Source organism: Mustela putorius, unplaced genomic scaffold (genome assembly GCF_011764305.1).
Source record: "Mustela putorius furo isolate JIRA1106 unplaced genomic scaffold, ASM1176430v1.1 tig00003853_pilon_pilon_pilon, whole genome shotgun sequence".
Taxonomy (NCBI): domain Eukaryota; kingdom Metazoa; phylum Chordata; class Mammalia; order Carnivora; family Mustelidae; genus Mustela; species Mustela putorius.
The window spans coordinates 84,416,373-84,437,845 of record NW_025422005.1 but is presented as its reverse complement, the minus strand read 5'-3'; the positions used below and the strand labels follow the sequence as shown (position 1 = coordinate 84,437,845).

At 38.3% G+C, this 21,473-nt stretch overlaps 1 non-coding gene across 1 annotated transcript; it reads right to left on the bottom strand.

Annotated features, from left to right (window-relative positions):
• Positions 1-8,600: 8,600 nt before the first annotated feature.
• Positions 8,601-8,703, bottom strand: LOC123387397. Its single transcript, XR_006601856.1, has one exon. It is a non-coding gene; the product is annotated as a U6 spliceosomal RNA (small nuclear RNA).
• Positions 8,704-21,473: the final 12,770 nt, after the last annotated feature.

Below are 21,473 nucleotides of genomic sequence, written 5' to 3'. Positions count from 1 at the left end.
TTAAACCTCTGCCTTCAGCTCAGGTCATGATCCCAGGTCCTGGGATTGAGTCCCGAATTCCTGGGCTCTCTGCTCCATGGGGAGCCTGCTTCCCTTCCTCTCTCTCTGCCTGCCTCTCTGCCTACTTGTGATCTCTGTCTGTCAAATAAATTTAAAAAAAATTAATAAAATCTTTAACAAAACAAAACATGAAGCAAAGCTTAATTTCTTAAATCTCTACTGTTCTCCTTAGTTTATTTAAAAGGTCCATAGGGAGTAAATCCTCAGGCATGAATATGTCCTTTAGCAGAATGTCATAGTTTCTATTAATGAGTTTCCCAGAAAGCCCACAGCATCTCAGGATATTCTTGAGAAAGCACAGTGGAGAGATGTCTCTTCAGTCTTGTCCTCTATAGGTGAATAAGAAAAAATTCAGTGAGGGGAGAACTTTTCCATTTATCTCTACATAAGAAGGTAGTGAAGGAATCAGAGAGAAAGAGGATAGGCAGCCTCAGAGAATGGAAATAAAAGGGAGGCCCTCAGAGCAAACCACTTAACAGCTTCTCTGTGGCCCCAGTGTGAAACCACATGCAGATCTATTCTCAAGCAAATGAAGTAATTTTCCACACTAGTTTATAGAAAAGAGCTGGGTTCATCCATCAGACTACACTGCAGTTTTCAGGAAGGTCCAAACTGTCCATTTTGACTATCATATTGATAACATCTAGCTTAGGGTCTGGCTGATCAGAGATGAACTATAATATTTGTTAAATGCATAAATATGAGCGATCAAATTTCTCCCTCTTTATGTTACTTTTGGTATAAGAAGCTAAAGTATTTTGAATTTAAATACGAATGTGCTTCTTTTAGTTTAGGGCAGACCCTGCAATCTATTCATTTTACAATTGTTGAGCCTTATAGACCACTTTAGCAAAAACATTCCTTAGAACGTTTATCTAAACAATAACAGTCTTTATTGTAACCAATTAATCTGAAAAACATTTTAACTAATTTAAGTAGAGATAATTTCGTATTAGCATGTGTGTGAAAGGATGTAGGCCTGCTGGATCTGAATGTTCCTTGTGGGGAGCCTCACCTGCTGGGGCTGATTAGATAAGGCCAGTTGAAGCAGGATTACAAAGATTGTATTGGTCTGTTCAGGCTGCCATAACAGAATACCATAGGCAGGATGACTTAAACAAGAGAAGTGTATTTTATCACAGTTGTGCAGGCCAGAAGTCCAAGATCAGGACGTTGGCTTGGTTGGATTCCAGTGAGAGCTCTTTCTGGTTTGCGGATGGCACCTTCTTGCAATATCCTCACAGAGCAGAGCAGAGCAAGCTCTTTGGTGTCTCCTCTTACAAGGGAACTAATCTCATCATAAAGGTCCCATCCTTATGACCTCATCTGAACCTAATTACCTTGCAAAGGTTCCATCTCCAAATAGCATCACATTGGGGGTTAGGACTTCAATAAAGGCATTTTGGCAGGATGTAACTCAGTCTGTGGCATTTATGTTGAGTTGTTTGGACTTACTTTTAAGCCACTGAGCAACAGAGTAAGATCAAAGTCTATGTTTCAGGAGGATAATCCGGAGAAAGAAGGATTGAAGAATTGTTATGACTAGTGATGTGGATAGATATGAGCTATGGATAGAGAAGCTGACTATAAATAAGATGTCATAGATTTAGAATAAGGTGCTGGCAGTGGGATCCTGGAGAAAAGCAAAAAATCAAAGATTCATGAAAAATTAAGAATCAACAAGTTTGGGCAACCACCTAGATACAGGGGATGAAGGAGAGGGAGGCATTAAAATATCTCTGAAATTTTGAGCGTGTGCAATATAAAGAACAGTGATGCTGTTGATAGATCCAGGGAACTTTTCAACTTTTGATGTGCAGAGGATGAATAGTTGAAGGAATAACCCATTTTTCCAGCTAGATGACACTTGTGTATATGCCCATCTATGTCTATATACCCATCTAAGTAACAACATGAACTCTTAGGCAGCTGAAGTCATTTTACTATGAAGCACTACCTGGAAAAAATTAAGTCATAAATTAATAAACTCAATACAACAAATATTTATTGAGCACTCTTTCTGAACAATGGAAGATCCATAGATATATAGTCCTTGCCATCTATAAGCTTATAATCTAGGAGGGGGTCATGGACTTAAATAATGTTAGTCTAAAGTAGACTGAGATATTTTATTATGGCAGAAGAAATGTCTTCTATTACAGGCAAATGTTCTAGGGGGAGGGAGGTTGATTTAGTATTTTGGAAAACTGCTTGGAGGGATTAGAGCTTGATCTGGTTTTTGAAAAATAGATGGACTCCACGGAAATGAAGAGATTATTCCAGAAAGAAGGTATCCCATGAGCAAAGATCCTGAGATAAGAAAATGCAGAAGGGCAAGGTTGAGAAGAGCAGAAAATTCCAATGTAAGCATAAAAGAGGTGAAAGTATGTGGCCGAGGAAAGCATCTGTCCTAAAGATCATGTGGGGCAGTATTATTTCCAAGGGAGGAAAAAAAAATGGTTCTTATTTTTTTAAGATTTATTTATTTATTTGAGAGAGAGAGAGATAGAGAGCGCACACACATGTGGGGGAGGGGCAGAAGGAGAGGGAGAAAGAATCTTAAGCAGACTCTGCACAGAGCATGGAGCCCAACATAGAGCTTGATTTCATGACCTTGAGATCATAACCTGAGCTGAAGTCAAGAGTCTAACACTAAACAGACTGTTCCACCCAGTTGCCCTAGCTCTTACTTTTTAACGTACAAAGTACAGATATACATATAATAAATAATCAGGCATACAGTATATCTGTGGTATTAAATTGTGTGTGGTGATTAGAAAAAGATTATCCAAGAAGGCTCCCTAAGTTGAGAAACACTGCTGTGGATAGATTTTTGGCAAAACAGTGAATGAAGCTCCCAGAAGAGAGTAACTTGCCTTACCTGAGTTCTGGTTCTGATCCATTTGATGGGGACAGGACATTGAATTAAGGTGAATGTAGATAATTTGGGTAAAGTTACTCTACAAACTCAAATTGGTTAATGTGATTTTGGAAACTATAAGCGAGGTAAATTATGCAAAAGTTGTTTTTTCCCTGACTCATGGAAAGAATGACTTCCAAAGTAATTTTACCCTTCTCCTGGATTTCAGTGACTTGGCATTATAAAGCACATGAATTGCAGGATGCTTTCAGAGCCCATTACAGTTATTAAATAATGAACATTCTTCAGTCTCACCAATTCCATTAAGAGTGACATCATCACTTTCCGAACTCAAAGACGTAGACCTGCCCTTTGTCAGATTGCAGACCAGTTTGGTGGTAGGTCTAAGATTGAAAGTTATTATATTTATCCTAGGAGATGCTGTCAGTCTATTCTAATCATTTTATTAGCAAGTATTTATGAAAACATAAAATGTATAATTATTATATGTGCCAGGCCCCCCAGGGGCAAAAGGCTTAGAAGATGAGAAGCCACATTTACTGGTCAAATAGAGAGTTGGAGAAACAATATAGAAACTCATGAGAATTTATGTTAGAATCAATTCATGTAGATATCTGATGACCCAACTTTGGTAAATAAATAAATAAATAAATAAACCCTTTAGCCTTTTTATAATGTGTGTCTTCTTTGGAATAATAATAATACGTGTCCAGTACTAAACGTCACAAAACTAATCAGGAGTCACATGGAAATAAGGAGGAAAGATGATAAAGACAATTTACCTGAACCTTAGAAAGCCAGAATTTGCTCTAATTCAGGAGGAAAACAAAAAAGAATTAATAGTGGTTGCAATAGGAATGTGTGATAGATTACATTGCTATTGTTCAGTATCCACTTCCCCACCTTACTGAAGATTGGCTTGGCCAGGTGACTTGCTTTGGTTTGTGAAGATGAATGGAAGTGATATGTGTCACACTCAGGTAGAAGCTTTGAGAGAAATTCATATTTCGTCAAACTGTTTCTTTGCTGTAATGTCCACAGTGTTCTAATGTCACAGTGTTCACAATGTCCACAGACATTGACTACTCCTTCACTACTCCTAGTCCCACAGTGAGAAGTGGTTCAGAGCTGTGGTCAGTGCATTATAACATGAACCAGGAGTGAGAAATGGAACTCTGCTTCTGTAAGCTAATGCAATTTTGTTGGTGACTATGGCATAGCTCTGCCTAATCTGACTGCTACTGAAAGCTAGGATAGTAAGATATCAATGAGTAAATGCAAATTCTCATGGGGCTGATTAGTGAGAAGTTGGAGAATCCTTCCCTCTAGAGAAAACCAGTGGCTGGAACTCAATAGGAGAGTCAATGATTATGGTTTGAATGGTCCTTCTGTAGGTAGGACAGTGTATTCACTACTGGTTTTGTTTTATGTGCCTGTTTGTGCATGTATCTATTTCAGTTAGGAGAGAGAGGAATAAAATTAATTATTTTATGGGGGAAATAAGTAATAAAAACTGCTTATTACTGAATTATTTTTTAACCACCCATTGCAATACAAGTTACCTCCTCTCAGAAAGTAGGCGATTTCAGGGATAAAAAGCCTAACAATTTGCTTGCCTGTGACCTTGAGGTAGAGGGTTTCTATCATTCACTCATAGTATCCTCCAGTCCTATAAATCAATATTTCCATTTGAACATGTATCATATTTCTTTTCTGTCTTTGAGCTTGTATTATTTGAGTGTGACTGTTACCACCACACTAGCATGTATTCAATGTTATTGATTTGTGAGAAAGAACCCATCCAAGTGAAATGATGGTGGTTAATAGCTAATATTTTAAAAGTACTTTCTCTTGTAAGATTTTCCCGTGTATTATCTCTTTTAAATCCTTAAAATGACTCTATGCTGTAGGTACTATCATTACCCTGATTTATCTGTATAGGAAACTGAGGCACAGAAAGGATAAAGTTATACAGTTGTGCAGAGAGTGGCAGAGGATGGATTTAAGAACCTGGAAAGTTGGAATTAGGAGCCAGGAAGCTATTTTCAGTTTGTTGCTAATGAGTGGTGCAAATTCAAGCAATTTTATATCTCTGGGTCTCAGTTTTTTATGTTTCCAATTAAAAAGGTTGACTAGGGGAGCCTCCTGGCAATAAAACTATAAATTTCTGCACCATCGAATAACTACATTTAAATCACCTCATGCATTATGAGAAAGAGCTGTGGCATTAGAAAGGCTACAGGTTTTGGTGTGGCCAAGCTGTGAGGTCTGGGAACCTACCCTCATGTGTAAATTGTTGGCAATATCTATCTCAGAGATTTGTGGTCACATCTAAATGAAATACAAAATGAGAGATTTGGGGGTTCTCTGCTAATTGTAAAGAATGGTATAAATAAAAAATTATCACTGTGTAAAAGACTTATTCATCCATTCTTTTATTGAGCCACCCATTCATTCATCCACCTAGCCATTCATCCATTAAATATTTATTAAATGACATTCACAAGGGTGAAGAGTAGGGTTCCTTTCCTGTACAGAGCTCACAGTATAAGCTGGAGACAGAAGAAGGACTATATCATCAAAGGTCTTGGATACCATGTTAGAGAGGTCAGATTTTATCCCATAGGAGGTGGGAATCCAGGGAAAATTTTTAAGGAGAAGGAAGAGACTAAAACTATACTAAAACTATAATTTGTTTAGCAGCGTTGTGGAGGATGGAGTGGAGGGAATGAGACAAGAGACAAAATTGTTGGCAGTGGGGTAATCTCTCTCCTAGTTGCCATCTGAGACCTTAGGCCATGAGTAGTCCTGAAACTGCAGCAATGGGAGACCCCCGGGTCTGCATGGGTACTAGGGTGCGAAGAGAAAGGGATGGTTGGGTCATGAGCCCATCAGTTATGTGGCAAGCCTCACTCAGAGACAGCCTAAGTTGTCTTGTTCCTGGGGATCCACACACATTCTACCCTTTCCACTGTCCTACACTAAGCTGGTACCCAGCGAAGCCCTGGAGAAACTAGGAATATAATATGTGGGTGTACAAACTTGATCTTACTTTGGTCACTACATTCAGTCTGGCTTCTCTTTAAACCAATCCCCAGGAGAAGTAACATAGATCAAACTTATAGAAAAATTGTCATACTTGTGTTATGCCTTTGTTCTGTTCTTTGTTTTCTGGTAGAAGTATCAGAAGGTGAGAAAAAGAGATAAGCCAAAAATTCTTTAATTAATTCCTAATCCCCCCTTCCATTGACAATAACCAATAAAGACAGATATTTAAGATATAATATTTATAGATCTTTCCATATGTATAAATATATATGCATACATCTTTCCACATATATAACTTGAAATTAATACTGGCTCTCAAAGTTTCTAATAATAAATACAGAATATCATAGAATATTGAAAAGGTGCCAATTCTGGAGCCAGTAGTCTGGTTTCAAATCCTGGCTCAACTTCGTGTGGGCTGTGTGACCCTGGATAAGTTGTCTACCTTCTCGATGATTCTCCTCCTTCAACTACAAAATGGAGAAAATTATGTTTCTACCAGTTAAAAGTGTTTTGAAGGCCTCTATAAATATAAATATAAAATAAATACATTTATATAAATATAAATATAAAGGGCTCAGAACAGAGTCTGATCCAAAGTAAGAGCCTAATTAATGTTAATTTTTATTAATTTTATTAGCCATGATTACTATTCACGCTGCTAAGGTGGCAAGTGTTCCTCCTCCTGGGCCTTTCTAAAGACAGAAGTATCGAATTTAAATGTAAGGCAAGCAAGGAATTTGTTCTTACTAAGCACTGAGGCAAATATAGCCAGAGAACAGTGAGACAGACACTTAAAACTAAGAGGTAAGTCCAGTTCCTTTTACAATCACCTTGTTAATTACAGCTTCCGCATCTCAGACATTCGCAAACCCTCTTCTTGAGCAGAACTGATTTTGGCCTCGTCTGTTGCCTGTTCCCCGCTCTCTCCCAGGCCCTATGCCTGACCCCAGCTGACCTATAGATGTGCCAGCACAGAGCTTTTGCTTTCCAAGTGTTGGAATTTCTGGATGCTCACCATAGGCTAAAAGCCATATGCAGGACATATCTGAGTGGTCTAAAATAGAGCTGTGTTTGAGTTGGCGCCAATTCTTCTTGCAGGTTCTTATTAATCTACTTGCAGGTACTTTCAAACTAACTTCTTAGTAGAAGAGCAATCTCAGTATCATCACACTCTAACTTTACTCTAGATTGCTAAGTCTTTGAACTTAGGGTCTGGTTTTTATTAAAACCATGAATTGCTATACGGATTAAGTAGGGATTCCCTCTACTTCATATAATATAAAAAAGTGAAGCAATGGAAGACACTGCTTGGTAAATTTGATTTTTCCAAAGTTAAAAAATTACCACAGAAAAGAAATGATGATTATGCAGTGGGTGGAGGTATAAGCTAATGCTATGGTGGTTATCCTTTTGCAACATATAAATGTATCTAACCATCGGTATTGTAGGCCTTAAGTGAAACTTACACAGTTCTATGTGTCAATTATACACTGATAAGGTTGGAGAAAAAAGAACTTAAAAAAACCCTTGCAATGTCAAAAATCACAAGCAATATTAAAGTGTAAATGACAAATTTGGAAAACCTTAGGAGTTATGACCACTGAGAAATGAATTTCCTTAAGGTACAAATAATGCCAACAAATCAATAAGGAAAATACTGGAAATGGAGCAAGCATAAGAGACTTGTGGCAGAAATAATTAAAATCAATAAACACGATAAATTTTCAACTTCACTAGTGATCATATAAACATGAAATAATAAAAGGATTCTCTTTTTTGTCTGTGAAATTGGTAACGATTAATGATTAAAATAGGTAATTAGGACAAAGCTAACATAAAAATTGTCTCTTGTGTTGTCTAAATAGTACAATACTGCAGGAACAGAAGCTGACAATATGTTAGGGCTAACCGAAGGCCTGAGAAGAATCCATACCCTTGATCCAGTGATTTCAGTTCTCAAAATCTTCTGCACAGAATTAGGGATTCATAAAAAGATTTTTGTACAAAGATGTTTAATATAGTTTTGGTTACGATTCGAAATAAACCTAGTAACATCATCAACTACAAAGGAGCAGAACAAAACAAAAACAAAAGAACCTGAAAATGAGGATTTTTGATGAGTTGAAGGTGGAGAATGATTCCACAAATTATGTTTCACTCATATGGCAGCATTATTACCCACCCTATATTTTTAAAGTTTTTATTTAAATTCAAGCTAGTGTAGACTTAATTTCAGGTGTGCAATTTAGTAATTCAAAACTTCCATACATCACCCAGTGCTCATCACAAGTGCCCTCCTTAACGCCACCCCCTGTTTCACGCATCCAAGTGTTGGAATTTCTGGATGCTTACCATAGGCTAAAAGCCATATGCAGGACATATCTGAGTGGTCTTTCTAAAGACCCCTGTTTCACGCATCCCCCCATCCTCCTCCCCTCTGGTAACCATCAGTTTGTTCTCTAGAGTTAACAGTGTTTCCTGGTTTGCCTCTCTCTTTTTCTCTCTCTCTTTTTTCTTTTAACTTCTTGGCTCTTTTGCTTTATTTATTAAATTCCACATATGAGTGAAGTCACATGGTATTTGTGTTTCTCTTTCTTTCTACCTGGGCAAAAATATGGAAACTTCACAAATCCCTGTGTCATCCTTATGCAGGGGTCATGTTCATCTCTCTATTGTTCCAGTTTTAGTATATGTACTGCCAAAGTGAGCACTACCCACCGTATTTTTTTTTAATAGAGACTTTTTTTTTTAAGATTTATTTATTTATTTGGGAGAGAGAGAAAAAGAAGAAGGCCCATGTTGAGAGGGAAGGGAAGACGGAGTGGGAGAGAGAAAATCTCAAGCAGACTCCCTGTTGAGCGCAGACCCCCACTTGGGGCTTGATCTTATGACCCTGAGATCATGACCTGAGCTGAAATCAAGAGTCTGATGCTTAATGGATTGAGCCACCCAGGAGCCCCAATTATTTTTAGTGTATCCATTATTAGCCTATTTGGAAATAATTTTTAATAATAAGAAAATACATATATATACATATATGCATGCATATTACACATATTACATATCATAGACATATCAAGCTGTTATTAACCACATTTGGAAAGAAATTTTACTAACCTAGAGATATATACATACATATCTCATAATATACAAGTATGTATTATCGTACAAATAAGTATTTCATTGTGATGTAATTATGTATTATCATACAAGTAAGTAAGTAAGTATCATATAAGTAAGCGTGATAATACATAATTACATCACAATAAAATACTGTCTACATTTAAAAAAGTAAGCCTACCCATATACACAAATGCGTATATGTCTAGTGTAGAAAAAGACTGGAAGGAAATAAATGAAAACCTTAACTGCATGTTATTCCTGTTTGATAGAAATGATGGGGCTAAAAGAAAAAATAATGTGAACAGACCTATTACAGAGATGTGATTTAGGCAGCATTTTTGCATACTTTTCAACTTGAGCCTCACTATAATCCTGTGGGTAAGTGCAGGAAGGTATTATTTTCCCCTTTCATAGAGAAAGGTGCTGAGGCTTAGGGAGGTGCTTGGTTTAATCAAGGTCAAAAGGCAGAGCTGAAATTTGAACATGGGTCATTTGATGCCATATCTGGAGCCACTTTCATTTCACTAAACTAAATTGACCCTTTAAGATCATGTGGCTAGAAAATCTATAGCCAAAGGGAGGCCAGGAAATGGTGAAAACCTATAGTTAGTTATAATTCTTGAAAGTTTCACAGCTGCTAATACATAGGAAAGGTCGATTGAGATTCTAAGTAGTAAATGCAAATGAAAGTTTCTGGAGTGTTAACGGAAATTATTGATTATTCACAATATCTTTGCACACTGGCTAAATTGAAGATCCTTTTTCATGAGTCATCCCTGAGACTTTTGAGGGAAGGTAGATGGGTATTATCTTGGTCAACACAAAAGGAGACAGACTCAGAGAAGGGAAGAATGCACCACACACACACACACACACACACACACACACAGTAAATAAAAGCAAGGTAAATTTCACATTCTCAGCTTCTGCGTGATGAAGTGTGATCATATTCTTACCCCCTAAACAGGGTAGTCTTGTTCATAGGTGAGCATGAGCAAATGTACTGCTCCCTGAGATGCATACCTTTCTACTTTAGCTTTTTCCCCTTCGCATTCCATTTTGTGTTCTCAAATAAAAACTTGAACATTCTTAGCCAAGAATTCTGGAATTTAAAAAAAAATGAGCATTAGAATAACTGTATGCTTATCATAAAGCCACAGCATTTAACCTTTACTCCTCCTTCGTTTGAAAAAAAACAAAAAAACTATGCTATGGCTGGTACAGGAAGTCCCTGTGGGGTATCTCCTGGGTGCCAATTATTTTTATCTTGTTTTATCATGTTTTTATTTCATTTCATCAGTAAGTACTCATTTGTATAAGTTGTTCCTTCCTCTTAGAGAATTATCCATTTCATTCAAATTCTAAGTCTTCTCTCAGTTTTCTGTTTGTCTGGCTAGAGTGCTTTGCCTTCTGAATTTTCTAAATATTTTTCTTAATCCATCAAATCACTTTGCCTAGATAGACCTAGTGTTCATTATTCCTAAAATATATTATTATTGATTCTATATTATTTTATATTCTATATTATTGATTCTACCCTTTGTCTTATGGCGTATTGAAAAGCATTCTCCACAAAGAAGACACTAGTAACTATTAATAGTTGATTTGGAAATATTATGACTCATACCTATTTAGAATAGTACCTAATATCAGTATATTTTGGCAAATATTCTTTTTTTTTTTTAAAGATTTTATTTATTTATTTGACAGACAGAGATCACAAGTAGGCGGAGAGGCAGGCAGAGAGAGAGAGAGGAGGAAGCAGGCTCCCTGCTGAGCAGAGAGCCCGATGCGGGACTTGATCCCAGGACCCTGAGATCATGACCTGAGCTGAAGGCAGCGGCTTAACCCACTGAGCCACCCAGGCACCCAATTTTGGCAAATATTCTTACCATTACAAAAAGGAATGCTTTGTTAGTTCTTTTTTTTTTTTTTTTTTTAAGTTATGATAGGTCTTATCAACTTAGAAATTATAACCTAATGCCCCAGAAGGAAGTATGTTCATCTCTGGTTACATCTTCCCTGGCCCTCTCAATCTCATATCATCTCATTTAATCCCCTGTATTTGGACTCTTGACAATTAAGAACAAATTATTCATGTGGTTAGAGTGCTGTATATAAAAATATGGTAGATGATAAAAGGGCAACAAAAACATACTCGGGACTATAAAGTAAGATTAGTAGTTAAGCTTTATTTATTTATTTATTTGTTTATTTGTCAGGGATAGAGGGAGAGAGAGCGAGCGAGCACAGGCAGACAGAGAAGCAGGCAGAGGCAGGCAGAGGCAGAGGGAGAAGCAGGCTCCCTGCCGAGCAAGGAGCCCGATGTGGGACTCGATCCCAGGACGCTGGGATCATGACCTGAGCTGAAGGCAGCCACTTAACCAACTGAACCACCCAGGCATCCCAGGTTAAGCATTTTGAACAGTTCTGGGACTTCCCTAGGTTTACAGTATACTTAGGGAAGGGAACTAAACGTACTAATCTAAACTTAAATAGCAATATAAACCAAACAATAATCAAAGGAGTATAAAACATGTCAAAATATGTTCTGGAGGGGAGCTTAGTTTCGATTGGGAGAAATTGCTTTCTTGTGGAGTCACCAAGGAAATCTGGATAGAGAGTTGGTAAGAATGACTGCAACACAGTGAGTAATAGCATCAACTTTAGATCAAGACAGGCTTGGGTTTGAATTCTGACATGGTGATCTTGAGCAAGTGATTTTACTTCTCTGAATGCTGGTTGTTTTCTGTTAAAGGGGCTGAATAAAACTTACTTTGTAGATGTGTTGGAAAAATGCAACAAAACAAAGTATGTAAAGCATGCAGCTTAGTTCCTGCTGCACAGGAAGTGCTGAACAAAAGCAGCTGTGATTAACGGAATTGGAGCTTGAATGATAGGTTGTAATTCCGTGGTGGGGGTTGGGATTGAGGAAATCGGAGAGACAGGACAGAAAAATAAAGGCAGAAGACCTTGCCGGTGAGGCAAAGGCATAAACCAGGATGAGGAGGCCTAAATATGCAGATAGGTTTAAGAAGAATATGAAGGGACCATACTGAAGGTTTTTTTGGCGGGGGCCACGGGTGTCACACCATTTATCTTGAACAGAGGCAATGTGTTTCAGATCACAAATCATTTGACCTTAACAGACGGCTTGGCACCTTCCTTTTGGATGCTGAGATGCTGGTTTTTGGCAAAGCAAATATCCTATATTTATTTATTATTATTATTATTATTTTGCTTCATAGCACCGTGGAGCATCTTACACATTACATCGTTCTATTATGACACATCTGTGAGGTAGGAAGAGCTCTGGGTAAAAATCCCTGACATGAACTGAAAGGTCCACAGCAGGTGATTGTGCTGTGGAGATGGGCCTGGCTCCAAATTTCCTTCTTCCCAGAGCCTCCCTGAAAAAGCCCATGTGGCCAATCATGACATTTCTCATTCCACATCTGCTCGAGGTGGTGGGGGTGGGGGGATGGGAGAGAGGAAGGAAGGGTCCTGAGCACTGTCAGGACTCGAGCAAGAGGCTTCCAAGTCTTCAGCAAATGGGTCGTGCAAACAGTTTTGCTCTACATACAGGGAATATGGATCTGTAATTATGAAAACACTTGCACGTAATTTCCACAATAGCAAGGTGTCAACAAGCAGGTGCTTCCTTGTGTTTGCAAAAAGGCTCATCCCACTTCTAAAATGTTTATTTTTAAGATATCTTTCATGTTTGACTTGTGCGTTTCTTTGCAGATGATCACAGTTGTTTCTCCTTTTCCTCTGGTGAATGATGAGGGCAGTGGAGATGGCAAACATCTTATGAAGCCAGGTAAACTTTGGAGGACGTTTGTATTCACCAAAGCCATAAAGCTGAGGCAGAAATGGCCTCCCTGGATTTTCCTCATTGTTTTGGGAGCAGTGAAAGGAGAACACGGGCTGAAGGAAATGCTCTCATGCAGAATTACAGAGGTGAGGACTTGCCTGGCAAGGATGCTCAGGGACCATCTAACTGATGTTTTATTTTTACAGAAGAGAGCTGAAGCCTGGAGAATTCAAGTCAGTGATTCTCAACCTTGACTGCGATTGACATCACTTGCAGAGATTTAAAAACAATTTTTTTCTGGGCTCCATCTCTAGAGTCTCTAATGGAGTTGGTTTGGGGTGTGGTTAGAACACCTAGAGTTTTAAAACTTCCCCAGGGGATCTTCCATTCAACCCCAGACTGAAAGCCATTTGTTTTTGTTCCATGAAATGTACAGTACCACATGCACTAATGAACAGTCATGCTCTCAATAGCAAATGTCAATATGGGCAGCCAAGGTATGTCAGTAGGAGCCCAGACTGCTAAATCTGGTGATGTCCTCAAGCCTCCAAACTTTATTCTGCAGTCTTTTGTTCATCTTTCTGTTGGCCTTTCTTTCACAGCCATGTCATGTGAATTCTTTCTTTCTTTCTTTCTTTCTTTTGCATTTTTTTGATGTTTTAAAATGTTTTCTTTTTTTAATTTTAATTTTTTTTAAATTTCTTTTCAGTGTTCCAGAATTCATTGCTTATGCACCGCACCCAGTGCTCCATGCAATACATGCCCTCCACAATACCTACCACCAGGCTCACCCAACCTCCCACCCCCCCGCCCCTCCAAAACACTCAGATTATTTTCCAGAGTCCATAGTTTCTTATGGTTCGTCTCCCCCTCCAGTTTCCCCCAACTCCCTTCTTCTCTCCCTCTCCCCATGGCCTCCATGTTATTCCTTATGCTCCACAAATAAGCGAAACCATATGATAATTGACTCTCTCTGGTCTGCTGTTTCTAAACTTGAAAAATCACATTATCAGAAAAGGAGTCTATAAAGGCATCATTCTGAGGTATAGCTGATGAATTGGTAAGACCTCCCTTCGCTGCCTTTGTATTTTAACCAAAACCATATGTCCTGCTAGGAAAAAGCCTACATGATACAACCTTGCAATAATAACTCAAAGATATTACTTACTGTCTGTGAAGAGAGAATCAGATTTTCCCTATCAGGTCTGCAAGCTGGATTGTCCGGGAGACACTCAAGGTCTCTGGCTGTAAGCATGTGGATTTGCAAGCTCCTCTGGCCATTGCGCCTGAGGATGAAAGGACCGTCACTTCAATTGCAAAGACCAGGATTTTTTCTTCGCAGTTTGTATGTTTTGTCCCTACTCCCAACCCTTCTAAACATGGGGGGAGGGGGATCTGAAATCAGAGTACTTTTCCTGGAACAAAGCTGAAGAATGCCTGACTGTGCCTGGCCAAAGTGTGCCTCTTCATGGGGTATATAAAAGTCTGGAAAACTGCATGAATTCTGCTAGCCCCATACCTGTACCTAAACCTAAGAAGCCTGCTTTGTGCCTCCACTATGTGTTGTTTGTAGTGTTCATCTTGAGACCTTGCCTGGTTATTTCCATAAAGTTGCATTTAAGTAAGTAGGCAATTATGAGAGCTATTTTGAGTACATGTTTCTCCTATAAGTCTTCACAGAAGTCTGGATACCAATTTGTTCATTAATTGAATTCCTACTGTCCTTGCATTGTTGATTTTCTTCTCTAGAATAATAGCATTTGATTCTTCCTACAGTAGGATTATAGCTATGTGTAGAATTATCTACTAGAAATAGGCCTTTTTAAAAATTATTTTTATTAATATATATTATTAGCCCCAGGGGTACAGGTCTGTGAACCATCAGGCTTTCATACTTCACAGTGGTCACCATAGCACATACCCTCCCCAATGTCCATAACCCAACCACCCTCTCCATACCCTCCTCCCCCCGGCAACTGTCATTTGTTTTGTGAGATTAAGTGTTTCTTATGGTTTGTCTCCCTCCTGCTCCCATCTTGTTTCATTTTTTTTCTTTCCTTATCTCCTAACCCCTCCCTTTCAAATCAGAGAGAACATATGATCTGATCATATGATTTGATCAGAGAGAGCATAATACCCTCTAGTTCCATCCACATCTTTGCAAATGTCAAAATTTCATTTCTTTTGATGACTGCATAGTATTCCTGTGTGTGTGTGTGTGTATGTGTGTGTGTGTGTGTGTGACACATCTTCTTTATCCATTCATCTGTTGATGGACATCTAGGTTCTTTCCATAGTTTGGCTATTACGGACATTGCTGCTATAAACATTTGGATGCACATGACCCTTTGGATCACTACATTTGTATCTTTAGGGTAAATACCCAGTAGTGTGATTGCTGGGTCACAGGGTAGCTCTATTTTCAACTTTTTGAGGAGCCTCCACACTGTTTTCCAGAGTGGCTTCACTGACTCGCAATCCCACCAACAGTGTGGGAGGGTTCCCCTATCTCCACATCCTTGCCAACACCTGTCATTTCCTGACTGGTTAATTTTAGCCATTCTGGCTGGTATGAGGTGGTATCTCATTGTGGTTTTTATTTGTATTTCCCTGATGCTGAGTGATGTTGAGAACTTTTTCATTGTCTTTTGGGCATCTGGATGTCTTCTTTGCAGAAATGTCTGTTCATGTCCTCTGCCCAGTTCTTGATTGGATTATTTGTTCTTTTGGTGTTGAGTTTGATAAGTTCTTTATAGATTTTGAATACTAGCCCTTTTTTTGGTATGTCATTTGCGAATATCTTCTCCCATTCTGTCAGTTGTCTTTGGTTTTGTTGACTGTTTCCTTTGCTGTGCAAAAGCTTTTGATCTTGATGAAGTCCCAATAGTTCATTTTTGCCCTTGCTTCCCTTGCTTTTGGTGATGTTTCTAGGAAGAAGTTGCTGTGGCTGAGTCAAAGAGGTTGTGGCTTACGTTCTCAAAGATTTTGATGGATTCTGGTCTCACACTGAGGTCTTTCATGCATTTTGAGTTTATTTTTGTTTGTGGTGTAAGGAAACGGTCCAGTTTCATTCCTCTGCATGTGGCTGTCCAGTTTTCCCAACACCATTTGTTGAAGATACTGTCTTTTTTCCATAGGACATTCTTTCTTGCTTCGTCGAAGATTAGGTGACCAGAGTTGCGGGTCTATTTCTGGGCTCTCTCTTCTGTTCCACTGATCTATGTGTCTGTTTTTGTGCCATTACTATACTGTCTTAATGATTAAAGCTTTGTAATAGAGCTTGAAGTCTGGAATTGTGATGCTACCAACTTTGGCTTTATTTTTCAACATTCCTCTTGCTATTCAGGGTTTTTTCTTGTTCCATATAAATTTTAGGATTATTTGTTCCATTTCTTTGAAAAAAGTTGATGGTATTTTGATAGGGATTGCATTAAATGTGTAGATTTCTTAAGGAGCATGGACATTTTCACAATATTTGTTTCTACGATGTGTGAGCATGGCATGTTTTTCCATTTCTTTGTGTCTTCCTCAATTTCTTTCATGAGTACTTTATGATTTTCTGAGTACAGATTCTTTCCCTCTTTGGTTAGGTTTATTCCTAGGTATCTTATGGTTTTGGGAGCAATTGTAAATGGGATCAACAGTTTAATTTTTCTTTCTTCTGTCTTGCTGTTGGTGTATAGAAAAGCAACTTATTTCTGTGCATTGATTTTATATCCTGACACTTTGCTGGATTCCTGTATGAGTTCTAGCTGTTTTTGAGTGGAGTCTTTTGGGTTTTCCACATAAAGTATCATATCATCTGCAAAGAGTGAGAGTTTGACTTCTTCTTTGCCAATTCAGATGCCTTTTTATTCTTTCTTTTTTAAATTTAATTTTATTTCTTTTTGGCGCTCCAAAATTCATTATTTATGTACCACACCTAGTGCTCCATGCAATACGTGCCCTCCATAATACCCACCACCAGGCTCACCCATCTCCTCACCCTCTTCCCCTCCAAAACCCTTAGCTTGTTTCTCAGAGTCTACAGTCTCTCATGGTTTATCTTCCCCTCCAATTTCCCCCATCTCACTTCTCCTCTCCATCTCCCAATGTCCTCCATGTTATTTCTTATGCTCCACAAGTAAATGAAACCAGATGCCGATTCAGATGACTTTTATTTCTTTTTCTTGTCTGATTGCCAAGGCTAGGACATCTAGTACTATGTTGAATAACAGTGGTGATAGTGGACATCCCTGCCATGTTCCTGACCTTAGGGGAAAAGCTCTCAGTTTTTCCCCTTTGAGAATGATATTCACTGTGGGTTTTTCATAGATGGGTTTGATGATATTGAGGTATGTATCCTCTATCCCTACACTTTGAAGAGTTTTGATCAAATTTGTGTTTGATCTTGAATCAAGAAAGATGCTATACTTTGTCAAATGCTTTTTCAGCATCTATTGAGAGTATCATATGGTTCTTGTTCTTTCTTTTATCAATGTATTGTATCACATTGATTGATTTGTGGATGTTGAACCAATCTTGCAGCTGGAATAAATCCCACTTGGTCATGGTGGATAATCCTTTTAATCTATTTTGGTGAGAATTTTTGCATCCGGGTTCATCAAGGATATTGGGTTGTAATTATCCCTTTTGATGGGGTCTTTGTCTGGTTTTGGGATCAAGGTAATGCTGCCCTCATAAAATGAGTTTGGAAGTTTTCCTTCCATTTCTAAGTTTTGGAATAGTTTCAGGAGAATAGGTATTAATTCTTCTTTTAATGTTTGGTAGGATTCCCCTGGGATCCCGTCTGGCCCTGGGATCTTGTTTGTTGGGAGATTTTTTTTATTTTTATTTTTTATTTTATTTTATTTTATTTTTTTAAAGATTTTATTTGTTTATTTGACAGACAGAGATCACAAGTAGGCAGAGAGGCAGGCAGAGAGAAAGAGAGGAGGAAGCAGACTCCCCGCTGAGCAGAGAGCCCGACGCGGGACTCGATCCCAGGACCCTGAGATCATGACCTGAGCCAAAGGCAGCGGCTTAACCCACTGAGCCACCCAGGCGCCCTGTTGGGAGATTTTTGATGACCACTTCAGTCTCCTTATTGGTTGTGGGTCTGTTCAGGTTTTCTATTTATTCCTGGTTCAGTTTTGGTAATTTATAAGTCTCTAGGAATGCATTCATTTTTTCCAGATTGTCAGATTTGCTGGCATATAGTTGTTCATAATACGTTCTTATAATTGTTCATATTTCTTTGGTGTTGGTTGTGATATCTCCTCTTCCATTCATGATTTTATTTGTTTGGGTCCTTTCTCTTTTCTTTTTGATGAATCTGGCCAGAGGTTTATCAATCTTATTAATTCTTCCAAAGAACCAGCTCCTAGTTTCACTGATGTGTTCTACTGTTCTTTTGGTTTCTATTTCATTGATTTCTGGTCTGATCTTTATTATTTCTCTTCTTTTGCTGGGTTTAGGCTTTCTTTCATCTTCTTTCTATAGCTCCTTTAGGTGTAGGGTTAGGTTGTATACTTGAGACCTTTCTTGTTTCTTCAGAAAGGTTTGTATCGCCATAAACTTTCCTCTTAGAACTGGATTTGCTGTGTCCCAAAGATTTTGAACAATTGTGTTTTCATTTTCATTTGTTTCCATGAATTTTTTCAATTCTTCTTTAATTTCCTGGTTGACCCATTTATTCTTTAGTCAGATATTCTTTAACCTCCATGTATTTGAGTTCTTTCCATTTTTCCTCTTGTGATTGAGTTCTAGCTTCAGAGCGTTGTGGTCTGAAAATATGCAGGGAATGATCCCAATCTTTTGGTACTGGTTGAGACCTGACTTGTTTTCCTGGGTGTATCTATTCTGGAGAATGTTCCATGTACACTAGAGAAGAAGGTGTATTCTGTTGCTTTGGGATGGAATGTTCTGAATATATCTGTGATGTCCATCTGGTCCAATATGTCATTTAAGGCCTTTATTTCCTTGTTGATCTTTTGTTTAGATGATCTGTCCATTTCAGTGAAGGAGGTGTTAAAGTCTCCTACTATTATTGTATTATTGTTGATGTATTTCTTTGATTTGTTATTAACTGGTTTATATAAGTGGCTTCTCCCGTGTTAGGGGCATAGATATTTAAAATTGTTAGATCTTCTTGTTGGACAGACCCTTTATGTATGAGATAGCATCCTTCCTCATCTCTTAGTATAGTCTTCGGCTTAAAATCTAATTTATCTGATACAAGGATTGCCAGCCCAGCTTTCTTTTGATGTCCATTAGCATGGTAAATTGTTTTCCACCCCTCACTTTAAATCTAAAGGTGTCTTTGGATCTAAAATGAGTTTCTTGTAGACAGCATATTGATGGGTTTTGTTTTTTATCCATTCTGATACCCTGTGTCTTTGATAGGGGCATTTAGCCCATTTACATTCAGGGTAACTATTGAAAGATATGAATTTAGTGCCATTGTATTGCCTGTAAGATGACTATTACTGTATATTGTTTCTGTTCCTTTCTGGTGTGTTACTTTTAGTCTCTCTCTTTACTAGAGGACCCTTTCAGTATTTCCTGTCAGGTTGGTTTAGTGTTTGCAAATTCTTTTAATTTTTGTTTGTCCTGGAAGCTTTTTATCTCTCCTTTTTTCAGTGACAGCCTAGCTAGATAGAGTATTCTTGGATGCATATTTTTCTCGCTTAGTGCTCTGAGTATATCATGCTAGTTCTTTCTGGCCTGCCAGGTCTCTGTGGCTAAGTCTGCTGCCAGTCTAATACTTCTACCATTGTATGTTGCAGACTTCTTGTCCAGAGCTGCTTTCAGAATCTTTTCTTTGTCGCTAAGACTTGTAAGTTTTACTACTTGATGATGGGGTGTGGACCCATTTTTATTGATTTTGAGGGGGCTTCCCTGTGCCTCCTGGATTTTGAAGCTTGTTCCCTTTTCCATATTAGGAAAATTCTCTAGTATAATTTACTCCAATATACTTTCTGCCCCTCTCCTCTTTCCTCTTCTTCTGGGATTCCAATTATTCTAATATTGTTTTGTCTTATGGTATCACTTATCTCTCACATTCTCCCTTCATGGTTCAGTAGTTGTTTGTCTCTCTTGCTCAGTTTCTTTATTCTCTGTCATTTGGTCTTCTATATCACTAATTCTTTCTTCTGCCTCATTTATCCTAGCAGTAAGAGCCTCCATTTTTTATTGCACCTCATCAAAAGCTTTTATATTTCAACTTGGTTAGATTTTAGTTCTTTTATTTCTCCAGAAAGGGATTTTATTTCTCCAGAAAGGGATTCTCTAATATCTTCCAGGCCTTTTTTTGAGGCCAGTTAGTACCTTGATAATTGTCATTCTGAACTCTAGTTCTGACATATTGCCAATGTCCATATGGATTATGTCCCTAGATGTTGGTACTTACTGCCTCTTGTTCTTTTTTGAGGGGCGAGTTCTTCCACCTTGTCATTTTATTCAGATGTGAATATATGAATGAGAGAATAAAATAATAAGAGGGTAGCAAAGACCCCAGAAAAATATACACTATTCAAATCAGAAGAGACCTTCCAGAAAGTAGTCGATTTTCTGTTCCTAGAATTGCTGCTCTTCTTCTCTTCTATCTCCTGTTGATTCTGTAGGTGTTTGGAATGAGATGATAACTATCTAGCTGAATTCCTGGGACCTAATGCTGTTTCAGTCTGCTAATCCTCCACTATCTTGCTTCCTCTGATTATGCCTTTAAAAAAAAATTTACTTTATTCATTTGAGGGAGGGTAGGGTAGAGAGAGAGAGGGAGAAAAGCAGATACCTGCTGAACATGGAGCCTGATGTGGAAATTGATCCCAGGAGCCTGAGATCATGAACTGAGCAGAAATCAAGAGTCAGATGCTTAATCAACTGAGGCACCGAGGTCCCCCTGGAAATATGCTTTTATTATATTATCATTAGTAAGATATAGAAAGAGAGGAGAGAAGGGGCTATAAAAGAATACTGAAATTAATCATGAGGATCTAACTCTGTATGTAAGAACTTTATGCCTTTAAGTTTTGGCATGATTAATTAGTCTGTATCAGAGTTTTCCTCCCACCAAAATGTATATCAATGTGGAAAAATATATAAAACAATGATTTGAAGGAAATGGGCAGCAACCAATGCAAGGTTAAGGTCTCTGAGCTAAGGAAAACACATGAGTTACATCCTGTATTCACCCTGATTTCTCCCCAAGTGCAATTTCTAAACCCCTCTGTGGGGGCATAGAGCCCAAGCTGAAAACAGCAGTGTTGCTATCAGAGGAAACAGGCTGGTGTTTGGAGTTACCATGGTGACTGGGATTTGAGGGGTAGGGTCTTAGAAGAGAGCTACAGAGGACCCTCAAAAATCTACACAAAAATTCACATTGGCTCTTTGGCTCACTCATAAAGCTATGCATGCACAGAATGAAATTTCAAGAGCTGGAAATTTTCAAGAGAAAAAATGCAGGGAGGCTTAGATATAATCAGGAATTTTAGTTTTCACAACTCTGAGGAGACATTAATGTTTGGGTCCAGCTAGTGAATGCCCTGGGCTTACTGTTGT